General features: G+C 38.9%; 1 protein-coding gene across 3 annotated transcripts in view; it reads left to right on the top strand.

The window, feature by feature from the left end:
* The window catches only part of LOC306807959 (uncharacterized protein), a 355,816-nt gene that overhangs the window by 146,434 nt on the left and 188,868 nt on the right, over positions 1–20,514 (top strand). The window contains exon 1 of one of the 3 annotated variants that reach the window (XM_079318030.1): positions 5,611–5,712. The exons of the other annotated variants lie outside the window; for them this stretch is intronic. The gene's annotated coding sequence lies outside the window, so the exon portion shown is untranslated. Of the gene's footprint in view, positions 1–5,610; positions 5,713–20,514 lie in introns of those variants that run through there. 3 annotated transcript variants of the gene reach the window in all.

The following is a 20,514-nucleotide window of genomic DNA, read 5'->3' as shown; positions in this document are numbered from 1 at the left end:
TTACATTGAAAATTACTCTCTCATGGTTTAGGGGGAAAGATAGAGTTATTTTTTTTTCTGACAGGTGTTCTTTTGTTGATGATGGTACATGGAGCCATAAAGTGATGTTCTATGAGGCTTTAATGCTTTTCATAAGTGCACTGCTAGTCTTTAAAGACTGTAAATGTTAAAGGCCTCTTCTCCAGAAGAGGGAAAAAATGAGTGTCTGTCTTTGGGGAGAAAATGACCTATGATAGCAGAGTACTTTGATTGTGCAAGTTCAAATCCTTGACAGATTCAATCATATGAGAAATATAAGAAGCAGCTATAGGTGAATTTTGTAATCTTTTTAGGATGAGCATCTTAAAAATTCAGATGATTATCTGCTACTTCTTGACCTATGAGTTGCATAAAAGAAAACTTTACTGGTATCACTTCAGGTAGTAGTGCAAGAGAATTAGGCTTTCAAGTATTTTTGAAGATATCTCAATGACTGACTGTGGCCAAAATAATTGAATGTTTTGTAACAGTATTTTAAATTTTGATGATGTTTGATTTGACTGGCTCAAATTTGGAGTTTGCCATGTTTATCTGGTTTTTCAGAATGACACGTTTGAATAATTTTTTTTTATTATTTTTAAAACACTAACCTGCCATGTAGAATTCTTTTTCTTCAATAGAATTTCCAAAAGTGAAAACTTTACAGAACAAACATAGGGAAATCTTCAGTGATAGGATTGCATTCAAATATCTTTTAGGTGATTTTCCAATCATTACAGCATGTTTCCCATCTTCTGGAGTCCTCATGTGTGTGGTTTTCTGGTTGTCAGATCTCGATACCAAGAATCAGAAAGTGGGAGAAAAGAAATGGTAAAATAAATTGAAGGAGAGTTTCAATGCACAGAGCTCTTTGGGAAGCTCTGGAAAACCTTGATTGGCATATGGATTGATTTTATGGGTAGGAAAGGTTTGATACTGAGTAACAGAGAAAATGCCAGGATCTTTGACAAATGCAAATCTTTTGGGACTGGAATACAGGAGAGGAGATAGATCATGAAGTACTTTCTGTATTTGTACTTTAAAACTGCGAACTTTAGTCACTACCTATTGATTGCAGTGTTTTTGGTTCCCCTGTTGTGCTGCCATCAGCTGCTCACATCTTCCTGTATTATCCTCCTTGTCACATAAATTGCTTGATCTCTTCTTGTACTTTTGTCACAAAAGCTACTCTGAGCTGGACTGAACATGTGCAGTGATCTTGCCAAGCTGTGTGTGTGTGTGTGGATGACAAGGCTGACGAGTGACAAGCTCACTTGATTTGGTCCCTGTGCAATACTACAGGAGTTTGGTCTGGAGAAATTTATTGGATCTTAAAATGCTTGAACAGAGATGATAAGCAGACCATTGTATCTGGATCCATAAGCTGTAAACAAACAAGTTTTATTGGGTTCATAAAACTATTGCCGTTTTCTGTTGAAGAAGTGATGCTGGTATATGGTACTCAAATTAAGAATGGATATGATGATGATGAAAAAATTACAGACCTGCCCAAAGCCTGAAGCTTTTTTGTGATGTGAACTGCTTTGTCCTTTCACATGAAGGAAAGTCTTATACCCCAAATTACAGTCTTTTCTATGACCTTATGTAAAATACACAATTTTTAAAAGAGAAATCATGTTCAAATGGGTCTTATCAGCTACCACCAGGCTCTACTAATTTCCTTCATCTCTGTTCAAAAAACAAAACAGTAAAAGCTGACTTGACTTAGAAGCAAAAGAGGCTTCTCATCTCTAAATCAGCTGAAGGGTGGGAGGTGGGCAGCACTTCCAATGACTTGTAACACTACTGCTATCTCAGCTATAAATGTCCTGTCCTGCAGGAGGTTTGTGCTGGCAGTGCTCTTCAGTGCAGAAGGAAAGGACACATATGGGGCATGAGATCAGACTGCCCACATGTGTGTGGAACCAAGGGCTTTGTTTCCCTTAACCAGTACCTGCTGTTTCACCCATGATCTGTAATCCCTCCTAGTCACTGACTGGGAATGTGTCTGTATTCTTAGACAGCATTTGAGGTCACTGCATGTTTGTACTTTCAGCTTTTTCCGTGTGTTGTTTCAAACATTTCCAAGGTCTGTTGCTACCTAGTGTATCTAGAAATTATTAATGATCAGCTAATTGTGGCAAAGTGCTGGGTTTTATGCATTATGTTCCACCTTATCAATGGGTTTTATGATTGTGTTCTATGACATTCCCTTTCCAGCTCCTGCCCTTGGGGAAAGGGATGCACCCCCTGCACTAAGGTGCAGCAAAAGGCTGAAGTGGCTGCAAAATGGAGTGGCACTGGTGATACTCAGAGAGTTTTTCTGTTCATGGGTGACAGGCACTTGACAGATAAAGGGTTTTTAGATAAAATCCTAGAATGAGTACTGATAGCTAACACAGACAGTGCTCAGGCAACAAAAAGGACCTGGGTGAATCTCACTCTTGGTTTCCAGTGTTTTTGTAACAGACCACGAAGCAAAAGTTGCCTGTTAGGGGATTTTACCTGTGTAAATGCCTTTTCCCACAATTTATTTCAGTTTTAGTGTCCTGTTTAGAAGGATGATGTGGCATCTCTTAAGGATCTGATTTCAGGATGAACCAGGCTGTAGTACTCATGCTTCTCTGTCTGCCTGCTTGTGCTGGACTATTTTTCTGAGACCTAACTGTTGGCCCTTGAGACACTGATATATTTAATTGGATTGTGAAACATGACAGAAGCTCATTTTTCAGACTTTAATCTTGGGGAGTTTCCAATGTGTACGCAGAAAGAGTTGTAATTCTCAGTAGTTCCAGAGGCCTAACAGATTCTAAGATCATTAACATTATGTTCTTTATGGCAGAGGGTGTGACCATAAATTATGTTGGTACGAGCTTGAATAGAACTTTATGGGCTGAATTCTGCTGAGGCCCTCAAACCTTGTGCTCTTACAGTTGTAAGCAAGGATGGAGGAACTAATAAAAAGGAGAAATTTCAACATTAGTGCAATTTGTCAATAGGATCTGATAGTTCAGTGGAATTGAAGCTCCCTCAAATTACTTTTTGTTTTAATTCTGTTCAATGGCAGTTTAACTTTTTTTAAATCTGTGGTTTTATTTATGCTATTTTTTTTTCTTTTGAAACGTTTGTAAGTCGCTTTCTGATTCTATGCACAAGTAGAAATATTTGTGCTCCTAATTGCTTTTTGAAAAATAGATCTTTCCTATTCATGTGTAGTATAAATATTTCCCTCTTCAGGATGGAGTCTGATTTCAGATTGTGTTTTCATAGAGGGTAAAGATTAGTGCCTCCTTATTGGTGTTGCTCATATCCTCGCTCTGTACATTTTATTGTAAGTGCTAGAAGATGCTTCTCAAAGACTGAGTTCTGGAATTGGAAAGTCAAGTTTCCATAAGCTGAGGGAAATCAAAACTCCACTTCTACATGGAGTCTTAGTGGTTAGACCCTGCATTTGCATTTGCCTTGACCCAGACCACTCATTCTGATGCTTAATTTAGAAACTTTCAAAATCAGTTTAAAATATTTTATTTATAGGCTTCATATCCTTCTCTCTCTTTTTAAAACTATTATCACTGGGTGGCTATGATGAGAGGAGCATTGTGAAAGACATCTCTGTTAGCTGCAGAGATGGCTGCTCCTCCTTGCTCTGCTGTGCCAGCACCACGTGGCTGCAGAACTTCACGTTTTGCCAGGTGCATTAGGCTGCTGTCTGTCAGACTGCTCCTCTCATCCACTGAACTCACAGCACTCTGCAGGGCCAAATTAGATTTGTGTGAAATGGTAGCTGAGCCAGCAGCACTGTGTAGCTCCAAGTGACCACGTTAATTAGGAACCAAACCATAAAGAGTAGCATCTCTGCAAGGAGAATGCTGGCATGCTAACTACATCTGTGGCAAATTGAATTAAGAGAAATCCCATTATCTTGCTTGGGATTCTGCTTTTCACTGACAACATGTGTCAGTGTTACTGCAGGTCAGTTACTGCAGAGATGTTTCATTACTGTAAAAGGGTCTCTTGGAACACTGCACAGAGACAAAACAACTAAACAAAACTCCTATGAATGATAGTAAGAATATGATTTAAAGTTGAACTAAAGAAGTGGTTTACTTATTTTCCTCTCTGCCTTGCTCAGGTGAGGTGACAGAGTCATCAAAGCACATGGAGTGTTCATAATTTTGATGCTGTATCTAAACACCTTTGCTGACATGCTGTTGTCAAGCTAATACCAGTGAGCTCTTTCAGAGACAAGTATTTGTCATAGTACTTATAACTTTGTCTTGCTCTGGGGCTTGTTTTTAGCAGTTTATAAACATGTTCATGTGAACCAAGTATATTCAATCATATATGTATCTCTTCTTTTATAATCTTTCATGATTTTCTGCAAAAAATACAGAAGCCATTACATTTTCAGTTCCACAAATGAGCTAAAAACTTGGGAGTGAAGTACAGGCACAGAAATAGAAGCACATGTAAAAGTTCCTTATGTACAATGATCCTGGGGTTAGGGGTAGATAGAAGCAAACACAAACATGGAGTTATCTCTTTGTACCTCTTCTAAATTGGAATCTTTTTTTCAGTTTGGTGGCAAGATCTGATGATAGAGTTACATATTTAGCTAGGCTTTGGCACTGACTTTTTCCTATACAGATTAAGAGAATTATTAGATTTTAAGCATGTAGTGTTGATGTTTTAAACATTAAGAATAATGTACTTATTAAAACATTAAACACATTAGAACAAAAATATCCTAATAGGGACATAAGCTTGGATATCAAGTACTTTGTCTCGCTGAATTTTAATTAGGAATTTTCCCTAAAGCTTTACCAATGAAAAAGACCCTGATATATAATTTGCATTTTTGCATAAAAATAACTAAGAAGTCTAGTAAACCAGTCATATTATTCCAGATATTTTACCTTTTCAGACTGCTTCTTCCACAGAACATCTTCCACTGTTTACCTTCCTCCACAGAACTTCAATTGAGTTCATGACATAAACTTTAGCAGTTACCTTCTGTTCTTCCTCATCTTACATTCTGTTCAAATATGCTCTGGTGTTTTACTTCCCTCACTTTTGATTTAAAGGAGAAGAATTATCATAATTTCATCCATAAGAAAGCAAACCCTTTCCACCCTCCTGGTAGGCTCCTACTGAATCAGTGTGGTAGGTTCTCTATTTCTTTCTGTCACTTCAACCCCAGCACGGACTCACAACTGGGACAAACCTGGCACTGAGATTCTCCAGCCATCATAAGTGCCATTATATTTATTTTCCTTTATATGCAGGGAATATTAAATCACAAAAATACCAGATTGAGAGCACAAAACCCCACAGAACAAAGCCCCTCCTTTTAAGCCTGATTCTGAAGGATGAGGTGTTAAGAACAAGATGTGATAGCCAGGGGTGTTTGCCAGTTGCTGTTATGCAGCAATCTTTTGGGTGCATTGCTGTGCTGAGTACTGCACACCATGTACCATTCAATAGTGGGTACATGACAACATTGGAGCTCTTTTCTTATCTTGACTGGGGTTTTTTTTGGTTCCTGTGATCAGCTAATGATCATCTCAGGAAGTGCTGCTCTAAGAACTAGAAATTGTATTGGACATGATGTCTGTGTGTGTATATGCAGGTTCAGAATAATCACCCTGGTACCTACAGGAAACCCAATTTCCCAAGACCAGCCAGGAGTACTTTGTAAGTGGCAGGTGTCATGACCTATGCACATCTGAACTATGTAAAGGTTAATTGTATTCCACTCCACTGCAGCTATGGTTACATTTGTGGGACTTGGTGCTTAATGCTGCTTTTTTGCTGATGTGTTACTGTAGAGATGAATTATATGAATGCAGAATTAAAATTATTCACATCAATTACAATAAGTTATTATACTTAAAAAGTAGAGATAGGAAACATATTTGTTATAAATGATTCTGAATAGAATACTTTTTGGTTTGCAAATATTTCAGTAAATGATCTTTATTTTCTGATAGTGCATTTTTTTATTTTTTAATATTTTCTTGCTTGTCCGGACAGCTAATTTTCAACCTATGGATTGTGATTAGTAAACTTTGACTGTTTCTCACAGTCCAAAAAGGTCCATATTCTTCTTATGAGGTGACACCAGAGCTGGGTGCAGCATTGCAGGTGGGGTCTTACCAGAGCAGAGGTGCAGAAACCCCTCCCTCAGTTGCAGCTCACAGTGCTCTAAATGCAGCCCAGGACAGGTTTGGGCTGCAGGTCATGTTGAGCTTCTGGTCAACCAACACCCCCAAGTCCTTCTCCTCAGGCCTGACTTTAATCCATTCTCTTCCCAGCATGTATTTGTGCTTTTTGTTTACACTTTCTTTTGTTATAGCAACAGTCTCAAAAACCTCCCTGCCTGAGAATGTATTTTAGTGGTACACTTGGAAAATCATGAAGGCAAAAGAGCAGCTACCTGTGGAGATAATAACCATGATCAAAAGGAGCTGTACTTAGAGCAGACAGGTGCTATTGTTAGGTGTACATGTGGCTCTGCCTTCCAGAATCTCTGTGTGTGCTTTTCCCTAAGGAAAGGTTGTCTTTTGTCTTAGTCACTGCATTGATAATTACCAGTCATCCAGTTATGTGATGTGAATATCAGAGCTCACTCCTGAGATCATGCTGCGACTACACGTTCACTTGGACACCTAAATTACCACAGCCTGGGTCATGACTACTGTAAGTTTTTGTATATTAGGGAGAAAATATACAAGGACATGGAATGAGCAGAACTGGCTGGCAGCAGTGAGAGGCCTTGGAGCATCCTTACAGGGAGCAGCTGTTTGTGGCTTTGCTCATTTACAGTTCTGCTACCAAAATTCCCCTCTCTCTTTCTGTTGCTGATTGGAAAGAGTTATTGTTGCTAAGGTCATTACAGAATCATTGTGAGCTGAATGGGAGCCAGGTCCAAGCCATCTAATTGTGTGTTAGTGCTGAAGAGATGAGCCCTGAGGCCCTGAATCTGTCCTTACTTACCAAACAGCTGCTGGTATTCCCCCCAGCTCAATGTGAAACCCTGCACATGGAGCTTAGGGGAGCAGTGGGATTCATCTTAGGGTGCAGGGTGTACCCTGGCACTTCTGCTGCAGCAATTCTGTTACTGACACAGCAGTGGGATCTAAACTGAAATCTAAACTAAAACAAGAAATCAGACTTTTTCCTACTTATTTCGCAGCTTAGGGACCAGCTTAAACTCAGAACTTTCCCTCATTCTGTGATTGAATTTGTCACATTTCTTGAAGGATGCTGGTGGCTGCTCCACTGCAAGTCATGCCTCCAAACTTTATGGAGTTTGCCCCTCAGCTTTCTTCATAGGCTTGTGGACTCCTCATGAACACAGAATTTGTTAGAAAGAGCAATGTTCCCTTGTCAGAAAGCTACAATGTCAACAAATATTAAATCTTTCAAATGTTGTTTTTCAAGGACACACCAGAGAGAATGAGGAGTGTATAACAAAACCAAACAAGTTGTCAAACTGATAGGAATCTTGAGAATTGCAGTTCCAGCCTTGAAATGGTGCATAGAGTCTGCCAGGTGTTCTCTGCCCTGGTTTTGTTACCTACACAGCCAAATTGTGAAGGTATCTGAGCTCAGTGGTAACGCTTCAGCATAAGACTCACAATCATCCTTCATCCTGTAACACTGAGGAGCAACTTTGGCATCAGCTTGCTTAGTCTTACATCCCAGATGCAGGAATGTGTTCTTGCAGGATACCTTACAGCAAAAGTGTGGAGCTTGCCATTGTGCTGGAAACACACATTCCTGCTGATTTTCCAGGAGCATTATAAGTTATGCAGTCACTATAATGAGTATCATCATCTGCCATGTCCTGCATGGGATGGAGCTTGGATGTTGTGAAACATTGCAGGTTTGCAATGGAATAAGTGTAGACTCATAATGTGTTTAATTGGGTGATCTAAATCCCCAGTTCCCCTAAGTTTTCATAAATTAATTCGCATCCTTTCTATAGCAGATCAAAACTCATTCCCTTTGCTTTGATTACACCCCTCTCAGTCTAGGAGCAATGAAGTAGACTTTTGCAGAGATGAGAAAAGGCTTGAATGCAGTGAGTTGCTTCTGATTGCAGAAAAATGTTAAACTGGCTGATCTCCAAAGGATCAAATTCTGACCTCAGCTGCTGTGGGTTGCAACTCGTGCACCACCACTGGCTCTCCTGGATTTACTCCTGCCTTTCTCTGGTGTGCATGAGAACAGCTAGGGCCCTTCTGTGTTTGATGTGGCTCTGTTGGGGTGATTTGTGCAATTTAAGATGGCTGATGGCTGCTGGCTCACCATTCATTTTCTGTATCAGGCAATCCAGGATTCTGTGGCATTCTAGTCACGACATGTAACAGAACCCCAAAGACAGATTATGCAGTCACACCGATGAAAATTGATTACTAAGCACTCAATGAGTCATCTGCCTCAGGAAGTAACTACTTCAATCTATTATTGTCGATGTCCTGATGGGTCAACCAGGACGTGAAAAGGAATTTGCATTAAATTGATTTGAGTGTTTTTTCTAGAAATAACATCACTCAATCAAAGGAAACATTCAGACAGAGCTAGAGAGAACTGACTGAATTTGATTTGGGAAGGCAAAGCAGCAAGGGATGAGCAGGCTGATCCAGATAAAAATATAAATGGGATTTAGAGCACCATAAATCTCACATTTCAGAATGGAGAGTTGGAACAATTCTTAACAATTTCTGCAATGCGGATTGTGCTGCACATTTTGGAAATTGTTTATTTGCTTATTGATCTGTGTGTGTACATATCTATATGCACACATCACCCAGTCATGTGAACAGTGTGTTTATGCAAATATTGTGCTTAAATATGCACTCACCATCACCAGTTGCCAGCAGGTAACAGACCAGCATGGCCAGGTTCCAGTTCTCCCAGGTGACTTTGCTGCACTGCACTCATATTAAAACTGGAGAGTGGAATTTTTTCCTTCTCAGAGCTGAAGATTTTCAGAGTGAGCAGCACACCACTCAATAGAATTCAATAAGGGATGAATCATAGGGAAATGTCACTTCCTTCTCATCAGTCTTAGTCTTAAAGTGATTCATCCTCCCACTCTCGTGCTTGTAGTATGGGGTAGGTGTTCTGGCACCTGAAATTGTAGTGAGTTTCTGCTATCATGCTATTCCAAATAGCTTTGTAACTTCTTCCAAGATTACTGCTCATCATTTGAGGGTCCAATTAAAACTTCACACTTTAAAGAATTTGCTCCTTACTGGATATATGATTTGTGAATTTGTCTCTTATTGATTTTTATACAGTCAGTCTTTATATCAATTCCAATAAGTTCTATCTGAGTAATGATTTTTTAATTTGGTCTAAGAAATTACAGGAAGATCTTTTCAAAAAATGACTATTAACTTGATCTCTTTCAGTTTTTGGCTTTCCAGTCTGATGCTGTGATAGCTGAGGACAAATATAATTATCATTGTTTCGGAGAGTTGAGACTCTTGGAAGTGTCTCAATCTGGAGCCCCCAAAACTGTGGGATTCACAATCACTGTCATAGCTGAAACTGGCTTTAATAAATGAGGCTTAACCCTGAAGCAAGGAGGAAAAGGACAGGGAAGGATGTTGGAAAGGCATATGCTAATCCACTATTGAAACTGCACAAGAACCAGCTCAGTGTGCTGGATACAGGATGAGCAAAATCTCTTAGAGAATAGAGGAAGGACCACAATCACAATTTCCTCTGAATAATCTATAAATGTCATCTCCTTCTTTAGCAGATTTGTGCTTATCCTTCCTCTGTCAGACGGGTCCAAAAACAGCAGAGAAACTGCCCAGTAAGAGAGAGGATTAGAGAGCTGCCCACTAATTCAATTCACTATTGTTTGCTCAAAAGACCAAATTATATCACATTTCTCATTAGGAACCTGAAGAGCTTTTTGAAAAGGATTGTACCCTCTGTATATGTTACATAACTAAATAGCAAGGTATTCCTCTCTGGGTCATAATGTATATATATTGAATATACAGAAATATGCACTTTATTGAACAAAACCTGTGTTACTTTAGCAGTCAGGAGCCTAGGAGGTAGCAAAAAGGGATAGTGCTCTTGCCAGATAAATCCTCCAGCAGTAATATTCACATTTTTCTGACAAAACCAAAACATACCAATTGGAAAAACTGATGCCTTGGTGGCATATATTGCTATTCAGTAAGAAGGAAAAAAGAAAGTGCAAATTTAAAAGTGTTTCTCCTGTTCTAGCTTTATTTCACTCTTCATTTGTTCTGGTAATAGAATAAATATGCTCTTCTCTCCCCCATTCTAACTGCAGGTGCTTATGCTTCTCCTTCAGGCAGTTAATTGGTTGATATTGATGAAGATGCAGCAGTAATAGAATCTTTATATTTTCTTCTAATTTACACATCTGTGAGATTAAGGTTCAGTCCCAGGCATGTGCATGGGGAATTGGAGTTCTGTGTTTTGACAACACTGTGAACATATCCAACAGTAATTAAGTATTTGGGGATAAGTGGAAAGTCAGTGTCAAGCTGATCAAAATGTATGGTGGGCCTGAGATTACTGCATAGTTCTGCAAAGATAAACATTAACATTGCTGCTATTAATTGCCATATCTGCATGGCTTCATTTCCCCTAAACTGTGACATGTTACATGAGCTGAAGTTCCTCTCTAATGGTGTTGCCAAACAGCCAAGTCTGCAGTGTCTATTAGTTATAAATAGTAGTTATTGAAGGAAGATCCTAGAGAAAGCCTTGTAATTCCATTTTGTGCTAAGTGTTTTACCAATCTGTAACTGGAGACAGTGTCTCTCTGGCATTGCCTAATGTGTGTTAAAAACAGCCTGTGAGCCCAAGAGCCCAACACTGTATGAAGTTAACAGGATAATAATCACTTCTGAAACATTCCCCTGCGTGGAGTTAATTTGGGAAAACAGGAAAAAAGGAAATAGTAATGGTTCTTTCCTACACTGGTGAGCCCAAAAGTGCATCTGCATTAATGTTTCAATCTGGCTCAGAAGAGGAACCTCCTGAGTGTCCCTGTTGATCATGTTTAGGTTTGCCTTGGAGGATGAACTTGGAGTGAACTCTGATTTTATTCCAATGAAACTGGACTGAAAATGTGACCTAGAAATGTGCCTGATTCACTCCAAATGCTGATGAGCATTAAATCTGTGGGACCAGCATAATTTATCCAAAGTAAATTTCTGACACCTGTAGTGCAGTGTTGAATTCCTACAGTACCTGCTCATGGAGGGGTACCATGGGCTTCACAGACACTTATGTCCCAGTTCAGCAAAAGAATTATGTACATGGCTACTGTTAAGATATTTTTGATGTACAGTGGTTGCTGGTTTAGGTTCCTGGCAAGAATTAGAATGTACAAGAGGCAAAATGAAAAATGCTTAAATTTTACCAGAGAATGATAAGGGATCAAGGCAGACAGTAATCTAAGACTGAGCACAAACTCCAAGATGGAACATAGGCATTGATCTGTTCCTATAAATAACATGGATGAGAGGCCTGAAGTACCTTGAACATAACAGCAAAACTTTTAAATTATAACCCTGGTCTCAAAAAAGAAAAAAAAAAAAAAAGAAAGAAAAAGGTCGATGAAGCTTCTTAATCCAAGAGGTAACATGATCAAAATGAATTTCAGGACAGCTAAGTCAGGTCAGAACACTACAAACTGCTTGAGTCTGACAGACTGAAATGCAAGTAGGTCAAGCAGGAGGACAGAGATGCAGGGAAAGAAGAGTCCTCACTGAGATTGGGACTGGGAATTTTGATTTTCCTGTATTTCCTGAGTTTAAAAAGCTGATAATCAAGATAAATATTGACTTGTGGGAGAATTTACAGTCAAATACCTCTGTAAAAGCATTGTCTTGCCACCTTTACTGAAGAGATCTAATACACCACAGAATTACTGTAAGAATTATAAGTGTAACTGTAAGTGCACAGGGAAGGGTGGGCAGCTCTCTGCCCTCCTCAGCCAAAGAGGGAAAATGAGAAAACTTCCCACAGTCAAGGAGCATCATCCCTGCACTGCAGTCTGTGTAAGAGCAAACTGCCTTAAGTGCATGTGCTTAAAGTCAGACACCATCTGAAAATTCTGCTCTTGTATCTGGGGACAACACAAAGGCAGCCAGATACTCTTCCCCCAAAATAGTATTTTTTTAAAAAAATCACACTCTTGTATCTCATTTACTGTGAAATTCCTTCAAGGTTTTGCCCAGCTTGTGCTTGTGGGAGCATAACTTCAATCACATCCCTCTGCCTGCACACTTTTATTGTGGCTGGCACATCCCTTAATGCAATAGACTTCTTTAATGAAGAGAGCATGAAACTTGCACAATAACAAATCTATCATGCAAGAATTGATACTTCAAAATTATGCTCACTTGTATTTACAAGAATAAAATTGCCCATGGATAAGTGAAGATTGCTAGCTGAAGATTGGCTGATAAATCACAAGAATTAATATTTTTGTTATGATTATTTTTAAAATAAGTAAGTGGTTGGGAAAGCGTCTGGCTCCAAGAAGGCAATTCTTCATTGAAAAATGGGCTACAAGCGTTTTTATGGCATATTCTTTGTGGAAAATTTTATTTCCCAGTTATCTATACTGAAACACAACTGAACCCAACCAGAATAATCTCATGAACCATCTTGCAGATCCTGTCCCACTGAAGGGTCATAATTAACAGATCTATTAGCATCAAAGTCAAAGAAATTGAATAAAAGAGAAGCTTGGTCAATATCTGAAGTGTTAGGACTAAATGTATACAAATTGTTACAGTTAGTTTTGATATGGAGAGTTTGATAATGTTGGAACAATAAATTACTCAAAACAAATGAATTTATTGTTCCCTGATATAAGTAATGTAATTAGAAGAGCATAACCATGACTTTTATAATTGCTAGAGTATGAGCTGGGATAGGAATGCTGATGAATTTTAAATTATGTAATTTGAAACCAACAAGCAGGGGTATGACTTTACATGATTCCTGAAATAAAACATTATTTAGATTCTGTCATTAAGTGTGCACAGGTTCTGTCCAGTCAAGTTAATAAAATCATCAGCTACCTGATGTCAGTAAGTGCATTGCATTTATAAACAGAAATAAAAATAGAAAGCAGACTGGAGATATAAAATAGGATGACGCAAACTATCCTAAATTTGCTTGCCCTCTGGCTTATATAAAAATATGGCCAACCTTCATATAGCCCCATATATAGCTCAGGAGTTCCTGCAGCCCCTGGGAAACTGCCAGCAGGGGCAGGGGAGCGGAACAGAACTGGCAGATCCTTCAGGAGATTTTCCAGAGCCCTTGAACCACAGGGGGAAGGAATTGGGCAAGAGGCTGGCATGGCTGAGCTGAGACTGCTGGGCAAAATGAAGGGTGAGGTGCACAGGCAGTGGGAGCAAGGACACAGATCCTGGGAAGGGCACGGGATGGACATGAACTTCACTAGGAAAGCAAAGAGTAACAGGAGAGGCTTCTGCAGGTGTGTTGGACCATTGAAAACCGTTTGTAAGGACAGTGCAGAAGGCAATTTTCCTCAATGAATTACAGCTGTACTGAAGCTGTACTAGAAGTGGAAACAGCCTTGCCTGTCCCATGAGGATGGGGGTTGTAGAAGAGTGGGTTAGCTGCTCATCAGCTAGTTGGAGTCTGCTGGATTTTAGGATGGAGGCTGCTGGCAGGGACCTGTGGTTGTGCAAGGCACAGACAAGGTAAGAAGATGCTGTGTGAGGGACAGACAGGGTTGGGTGGCTGGGTTAGGGACAGCTTTGGTTAGCCAGTCATGCAGAGGGAAGGAGTCAGTGCTTTGTGGAGCTGCCAGTGAGGAAAGGAGTCAGAGTTACCTGAGATAAGGCATGAAATGTTTTTAATAAAGGGCTGGTGATGATGCCAGTTGTGTCTGTCTCAACATAATTGCAACATTGGGCAGAAGGGGAATATCAGGGACAGCACATGCCCCATCCCCTGCTCCATGAGCAGCCCTGGCAAACAAACAGCCATGGATGAAGAGAGGTTTGGGCTACGCAACTCCTGTGCCTTCACTGACAACCTCTCCCTGAACTTCTGGGGTGAATGGACCACAGGGCAGGGATGGCAGAGCCCCATGTGAGTGGGGATCAGGCTGATGACTCCCGAGGAACACGGGCACACCCAAATCTGTGAGATTGGCACCTGGGGACAAACACCTCACAGCCCTGGGGGAATCATGGAGTTGCCAAGCCACTCTCCAGGACCTTTGAGGAGTCATGGTGGGCAGGGGAAGTCTCTGGTGACTGGAAAAAGGGAAACGTTGCACCTCTTTGAGAGGGGGGCAAAGGGCTATGAGCTCTGCCTGGGAAGAGCATGGAACAGATCTTTCTAGAAGCTGTGCTAAGGCATAGATCTCCCTTCTTGGCAGGAGGATTTAGAAGCCTAAGAAATAATACAAATTAAATACAAATCAAACAAATATCTTAGACCAAATTATTTATTTTTTCATTAGGACATTATCAGTTCAAAAACAAATGCAAATTATTATGAAATTGTTCGCATATTACCTGGGTTCCAAATAGCTGAAGTCTTTCTTATCAATTTATATGATTCCTTTTCACAGATTTAAGATTTTTGAGATTTTTTGCTATTATGAACCAAGTGACTGTCATATTGTGCTTTTGGGTTTGTTGTTTATTTTTTCCCCAGTCTCACCTTAATGCCGAATTATCGGGTTCAATATTGTCTTCCATGTTTAATTTTTCTGGTTTTGTAGCTCACAGATTTATATATTTTTTCAGTCCCCTTTCTCAGGGAGGGGAAATTCGGAAGTTCAAGGCAAGCTGGTTTTGTAGTTTTTTTCCCTAAAGTATGAAAAGCTTTAGCCAATACCTCATTGTTATTTTACAGATTTTTTTAAATTTTTTTTGAGGCTGATAACAGGTAACAATTTCCACGTTACATGAAAGGAGACAATTTAATCTATTGGTGAGACCATTCCAAATTCAACAGGTCACAGTAATTTGTTGTTTGTTGTTTCACAGAAAAACTATGAAAAATATCTTGATACTAAAGAATAGGTCTTCAAAGTCACTTTGTACCTTAGCAAGGAGGATAAATAATGATAAATTGTATGTCTTACTAGAGGCAGTATAGCAGTGCTTGATACTGTCTTGATTTTTGCAGATGTTTTTCCTATTAAAATCTAGAATATATGGCTCCAGTAAACATATGGAAGTAGTTAATTTACTCTCTTCATACAGAAAGAAATCTGTAAATAAGTCTCTAATGCATGCACTACATTGTTTTAGAACAATCCCACAACTTTTTGGGAATACAGCTCTTCTAGTAAATATTCTAGTAGGTAAATATTTACAGTAAATGAACATGTAGTATGTGCCAGTAAATAAACAAATAACACAGGAATAATAACCTTAATAGTGCCATGATGATGGAAAAAAAGGGAATAATCATTTAACCTTTCATAAGAATTTTCTGAAATTGTACATAAACTTTTCTTATGTTAAGTTTTCCCTTTAAATAGCCCCTTTTTGTGTTAATTTTCCTCTGAAATGTCTGCTTTTTACAGGTCCCTTGAGTAATATTCTGTTCTGGCAGTCATAGTTTGAAAACAATGCTTTGCTAACAGAGTCACTGAGGCAAGGAGCAGAGAGTGACCAGAGGGCTTGACCACACCAAACTGCCAACATGGCAAATACATTCAATCATTTTTAATTAAATTATTAGAATCTTCCTTTGACTGTCTATAAAAAGTGGCACAAAGTTCCTGAACGGAAACGTTTCTGTGGAATATTCATTCCAGTGCAGTTATAAATAGATTGCCCTGTGGGTTTCAGAGCACGCAGATGTCACTAGGTAGAAAAGAGCTGCAAGAGCTCTGAAACATAGGAAGAAATGAGATTTTGTAACACTCTTGAGACTCATGGATACAAAAAAGAAGTATAGGTTAAAAAAAAAAAAAAGAGACTAAGCCAAACTTTTTTAACAGTATAGGCATCTGCTTGAAATACTAAATTTGCCTTAATGTAAAATAATGGACATTTTAATGTGGTCTTATAATTTAAGGCTTTCCTATGTAGTGCCTGTCTGCCTTGCAATATCTTTACAAGCAAAGCTCAAAGGAAGCAAGGGCAAGCACAGCATTGTCAAGGGAAGGGCTGGTGTAGAGCAGCTGAGCTGGAGGAGAGGTGGTGATGCTGCCACCACCCCCAGAGCACTGCAGGAGATGAAAGCAGAGCTAAAGTCCCTGTCCTATACTATTATCTTAACCATAGCAGTAAAAATGGTTTACCTGCTATTTATGAGCTTGCAGGGCTACTTCTTGCAATGATTAATGGTAAGCAGCTGATTCCCTTTCCCTTCCAAGCACTCATTAAGCATCTGAGAGTCAGTTTCTGCAAAGACATGGCTGTTAATGACCTCACAGCTTTTAGCCCTTCAGGCTCAGAAATATTGTCTATGAGATTGCCTCAAAACTTTAGTACTGGTGTATGAGGTTTTGTTTTTGTGAGGCTTCTGGCTGTACATCCAGTTTCCTTTCTCTGATTTTGCAGGTTCAGAATTTTGTTCTGGCTGTATGGAGTTATTAATGTTTTACTTCTGAACAGGAACACTTGTAGTGTTCTCTAGGTAGTTAATGAAAAGTCATCAATGCATTTGAATATCTAGAGTTCAGAAGCTTGCTGTCAACATATGTGTGGGGGTAAGTGATATTGTGAATAAAACAAGACTATTACTGTCTCCTGTGATGTTACACTTAAAGGAATTAATTTGCAACTTACTGGACAGGCCTGAATTTGTCCAAATTTTGAAGGGACTGATTTGCAGGGTAAAGTTAGTTTTGATGAGTAAAATAAATGAAAATACTTTGAAGACTCTACTTCTATGGCAAGAATGTGCTATGGAAAGTAATGTGATTTAATTAATTAAGATAGGAAACAAATTGTTCTTTCCTGGCTGATTTCTTCAATATGCTTTCATCTCCTTGATACTTCAGGTCAGGTAGTTTATATCTATATAGAATATTCAGAGGGATGCTTTCCATCCTGGTGAAAAAGGTGCTTTGTTGTAGAAGAGGCAGTGGGAAATGGAAATGTACCAGTGTAGTTAATCTGTCTCAGCAGATTTGTTCAGGTAACATAGGAGGTTGTCAAATCTCCTGTCATCCTTTGGGCTAAAACACTTAATAGTTGAGTCTGGACCTATTAAGGTGATGGGGGAATTCTGGATTTCACAGTGTGGTGGTAGGAATCCTGAGGGGAGGGAATATTTCCAGAGATGCCCAGAGGATATGTGGAACAAAGGAATGAATAAAGATATCAATATGTTATTATCAAGACAAAATCCCTTTGCTTTGTGTTCATTGAAACTTCACAGAAAAATCTCTTTTAGAGCAGCTCATGTTGACATTTTCTCCCTTGATAAAGGCAGGGCATCTCCATAACCTGCAGAGAAGTGTGGCAGCAATGCTTTGCTCCCCTCTTGGTGGCTGGGCAGGCAATGGGTTTTTATCCAGCTTTGTGAGACTCCGTGCATCACCTCTAGCAGCAAGGTAATTTTTCTCAAAATTCAGAGACAAACACTGCAAATAGGTTGATTTTACTGTTTGTGGTATGGCTCTGATGAAACAAGAATGATTCACACTTCATCTGCACCCTTGCATTTTAATTCAGCATTCTATTGTAGAGCTCACTGACTGAGTTTTCAGTAGCCAGTTGAAATTGAGAGAGAATATTTTTAGTTCTAGTGTGAGCAGAGAAGAAGAAATAGATGAGGACAAAAACTTGAAAGTAGGTGAGTTATCACACGTTCCTGAGGTTTTCTCTTTTCTGTTAGCAGTAAAAAATATTTTATCAAGAGATATAATGCCTCTTTAGCAAGTCCTGTCAGAAAGTTCTTAGTTTAATTTTGCTGTCTGAATAAGACTAAGGATTATATGCAGTGGCAATATTAATACATGTGCCACAGGTTAAAATAGACTCCAGGTTATTTTGGTGTGTTTATGCAGAGAATGGACTGGGAAAATTGTTAGTCTTCTCCATTTATTTATTGAATATTTATTGTAAGCACAGAAAAGAGAAATACTTTGATTGAAAATCAGTTATTAACTTGCTGAATGTTCCTGGCAAACCTTTAAAAAAACTACAGCTTCAAGGTTGTTGGTGCATCACTTTGAAAATAATTTTTTTTTTTTTTTTTTTAATAGAAGAGAGATCCTCTTATTCAAGTTTTCATGTCTAGAAGGTCTTTTAAACACATTGCAGAATTAACTCAGTGCAATGTGATTTAAATCCTCTGCTGTGGTATTCCTTCTGCAAGAAAAGCTTGAGATAAACAAATGAAATGTTGGAAAAGCATTGTTGAAAAGGAATGTTGGAGCTATCTCTGTACTCTGAAATTTGCAGAATGTAATATATTTCTTCTGAATTATTTGAAAATCTCTGTGAAGGAGAATAATGGCATCTTTCTTAGCTCTATATTTTTGTCTTTTAATCTGCTCCCGTTCTTCCAGAGCCTTTCAATATCCTATTTTCTTATGGGATATGAGATAACCCTGGACTAGAGCAGTGTCCAGGGTGGGGTTCATGTGGCCAAAAGCAGCTGCCCAGATGCCATTTACAGTCAGGAGGGTCATTAGAGGCACTTGCCTCACCTGGGAGAGGACAGGCCAAATATGAACTGATTCTTTAAGAAGTGCAGTTATGTTGAGCTGTGAAGAGCCCCTGTTCTGGTGAGCTGAGCTGTCCATGCCTGCACAGCTCATGTCCAATGCTAAGTGAAACAAATCCTCCCCTGCTCAGGTGACAACTCTGTTATCTTGTCTGGGAAGTTCTCTGAACATGAACTTCAGCCTCATGTGGGTGGCCAGAAGAGGCTCTCTAGGCTGTATTGAGGGAGAAGGTTTTATTTCTGCTCTTTTCCTAGAATATGAATTTCACTCCATCTTCTGGGATTTGCTGCACCTGGAAAAGGTTAATCCATATAGTTGAAGATTAAGTTGACTTTAAGAGTTTATTTTCAAATTTTGCAAAGAAATGAGGAATATGATGCTATGTTCATTTAGAAATGCATTCTTATTAATCCAAATCAAAAAAGGAGGAGGTACTTTTTGATTTCATTTTGTATTCTGTCTTGCATAGATCCACAATTCTAATCTTCTCCATGAAAAATCAGATCTCTTAGGAAAAGTGATTATTTAATTTGTGCTTTTCCTCCATTGTGCTGCCATCCCCTTTAGAATGCTAAAGATTTTTAATGGCATAAATTACTTAACTGGTATTGTATAAGAAGAATAAGAAAAATATCAAGTTGCAGTGGGATTTGAAGCTTTTCTTTTTCAAGAACTGATTATGGATAATCCAAAAGTATGGTTTGAACAGCCTTCATTAGAGCCTCAGCAATCTGAACCAAGGCAACAGAATGATTCTTAAATTGTTTTCATCAGTTTAGGACTGTTAGATGTTTTTAGCTCTTTTCTTTTGGCATCCATCTGTCAGTAACATTCTCCTTCTGGCTAGCCACAGCAAAGCACCATTATAATTTCATTATATGCTAGGACAGAGGGGAAAATTGAGTCTGTGGTACTTATTTTTAAGATATCCTTCAAAACCTTGGTGCTTCTGATAGCCCTTATGTCATATGTCAAACATATTTATGCCTCGGGTAATGTAATGCAGGGATTGTGAAAGTGAAGAGGAGGAATTGAAGTTTTAACATATATCATAATAGTAACATAAACATTAATTTATTATTCAGGAGGAAAGATGAAGTTTTATCACTTATATCAAATAGGAGATATTAGAAAATGAGGCAAGGAAATCAGCTAGTGAGAAGAACTGGAAATGCTGGTTATTTATGGATATTTAGAACACCCTGCTCTGATGAGCAGAATGTGGGAAGAGATAGATACAGAGACTTCTTATAATTGCAATGATCAAAAGAGTAGCCAAAGGTGCTGGCAATGCTGTTGTGCAACCAGGAGGTTCATGAGCTCCTCACCTTCCTGCTGGAAAGGGATGTCCATGGCCCAATATCTGCTTGAAACATTTTGCAGTCAGTTTTCAGAATTTCAGGAATAAAGGGTTAAAGGGAGGCTTGTGGATTGCATTTTGGTGGTTAAAGGTGAAATTGCAAAAGTAAAAGGTGGGGTTAATTAGAAAGTTTCTGATGCAGAAAAGGTGGAGAGAGATAAGAGCAAATTTAAAGTATTGGACTTAATAAAGGAACACTTAATAGCCTTGGGTTAATGATATGGATACTGTGTGAGAAGATTTTCAAGAACTGGCAGATCCCAAGAGACTTTCTAGCAAGGCCACAGACACTGGCTGTCCTTATGAGAAGGTCAGCTAAACCATGAACTCTTCAAGGGCTTAAGCCACAAGTAGGAATTGTGTAGAAAGTGGAAAGTAGGTCAAATGGCTGAGTGACTGTCAAAGGGTACAAAACTGAGTAAGGAAAATATGAGAA

This window comes from Erithacus rubecula (genome assembly GCF_903797595.1).
Source record: "Erithacus rubecula genome assembly, chromosome: 14".
In the NCBI taxonomy this organism is placed as follows: Eukaryota; Metazoa; Chordata; class Aves; order Passeriformes; family Muscicapidae; genus Erithacus; species Erithacus rubecula.
This window is presented reverse-complemented; position numbering and strand designations above follow the sequence as displayed.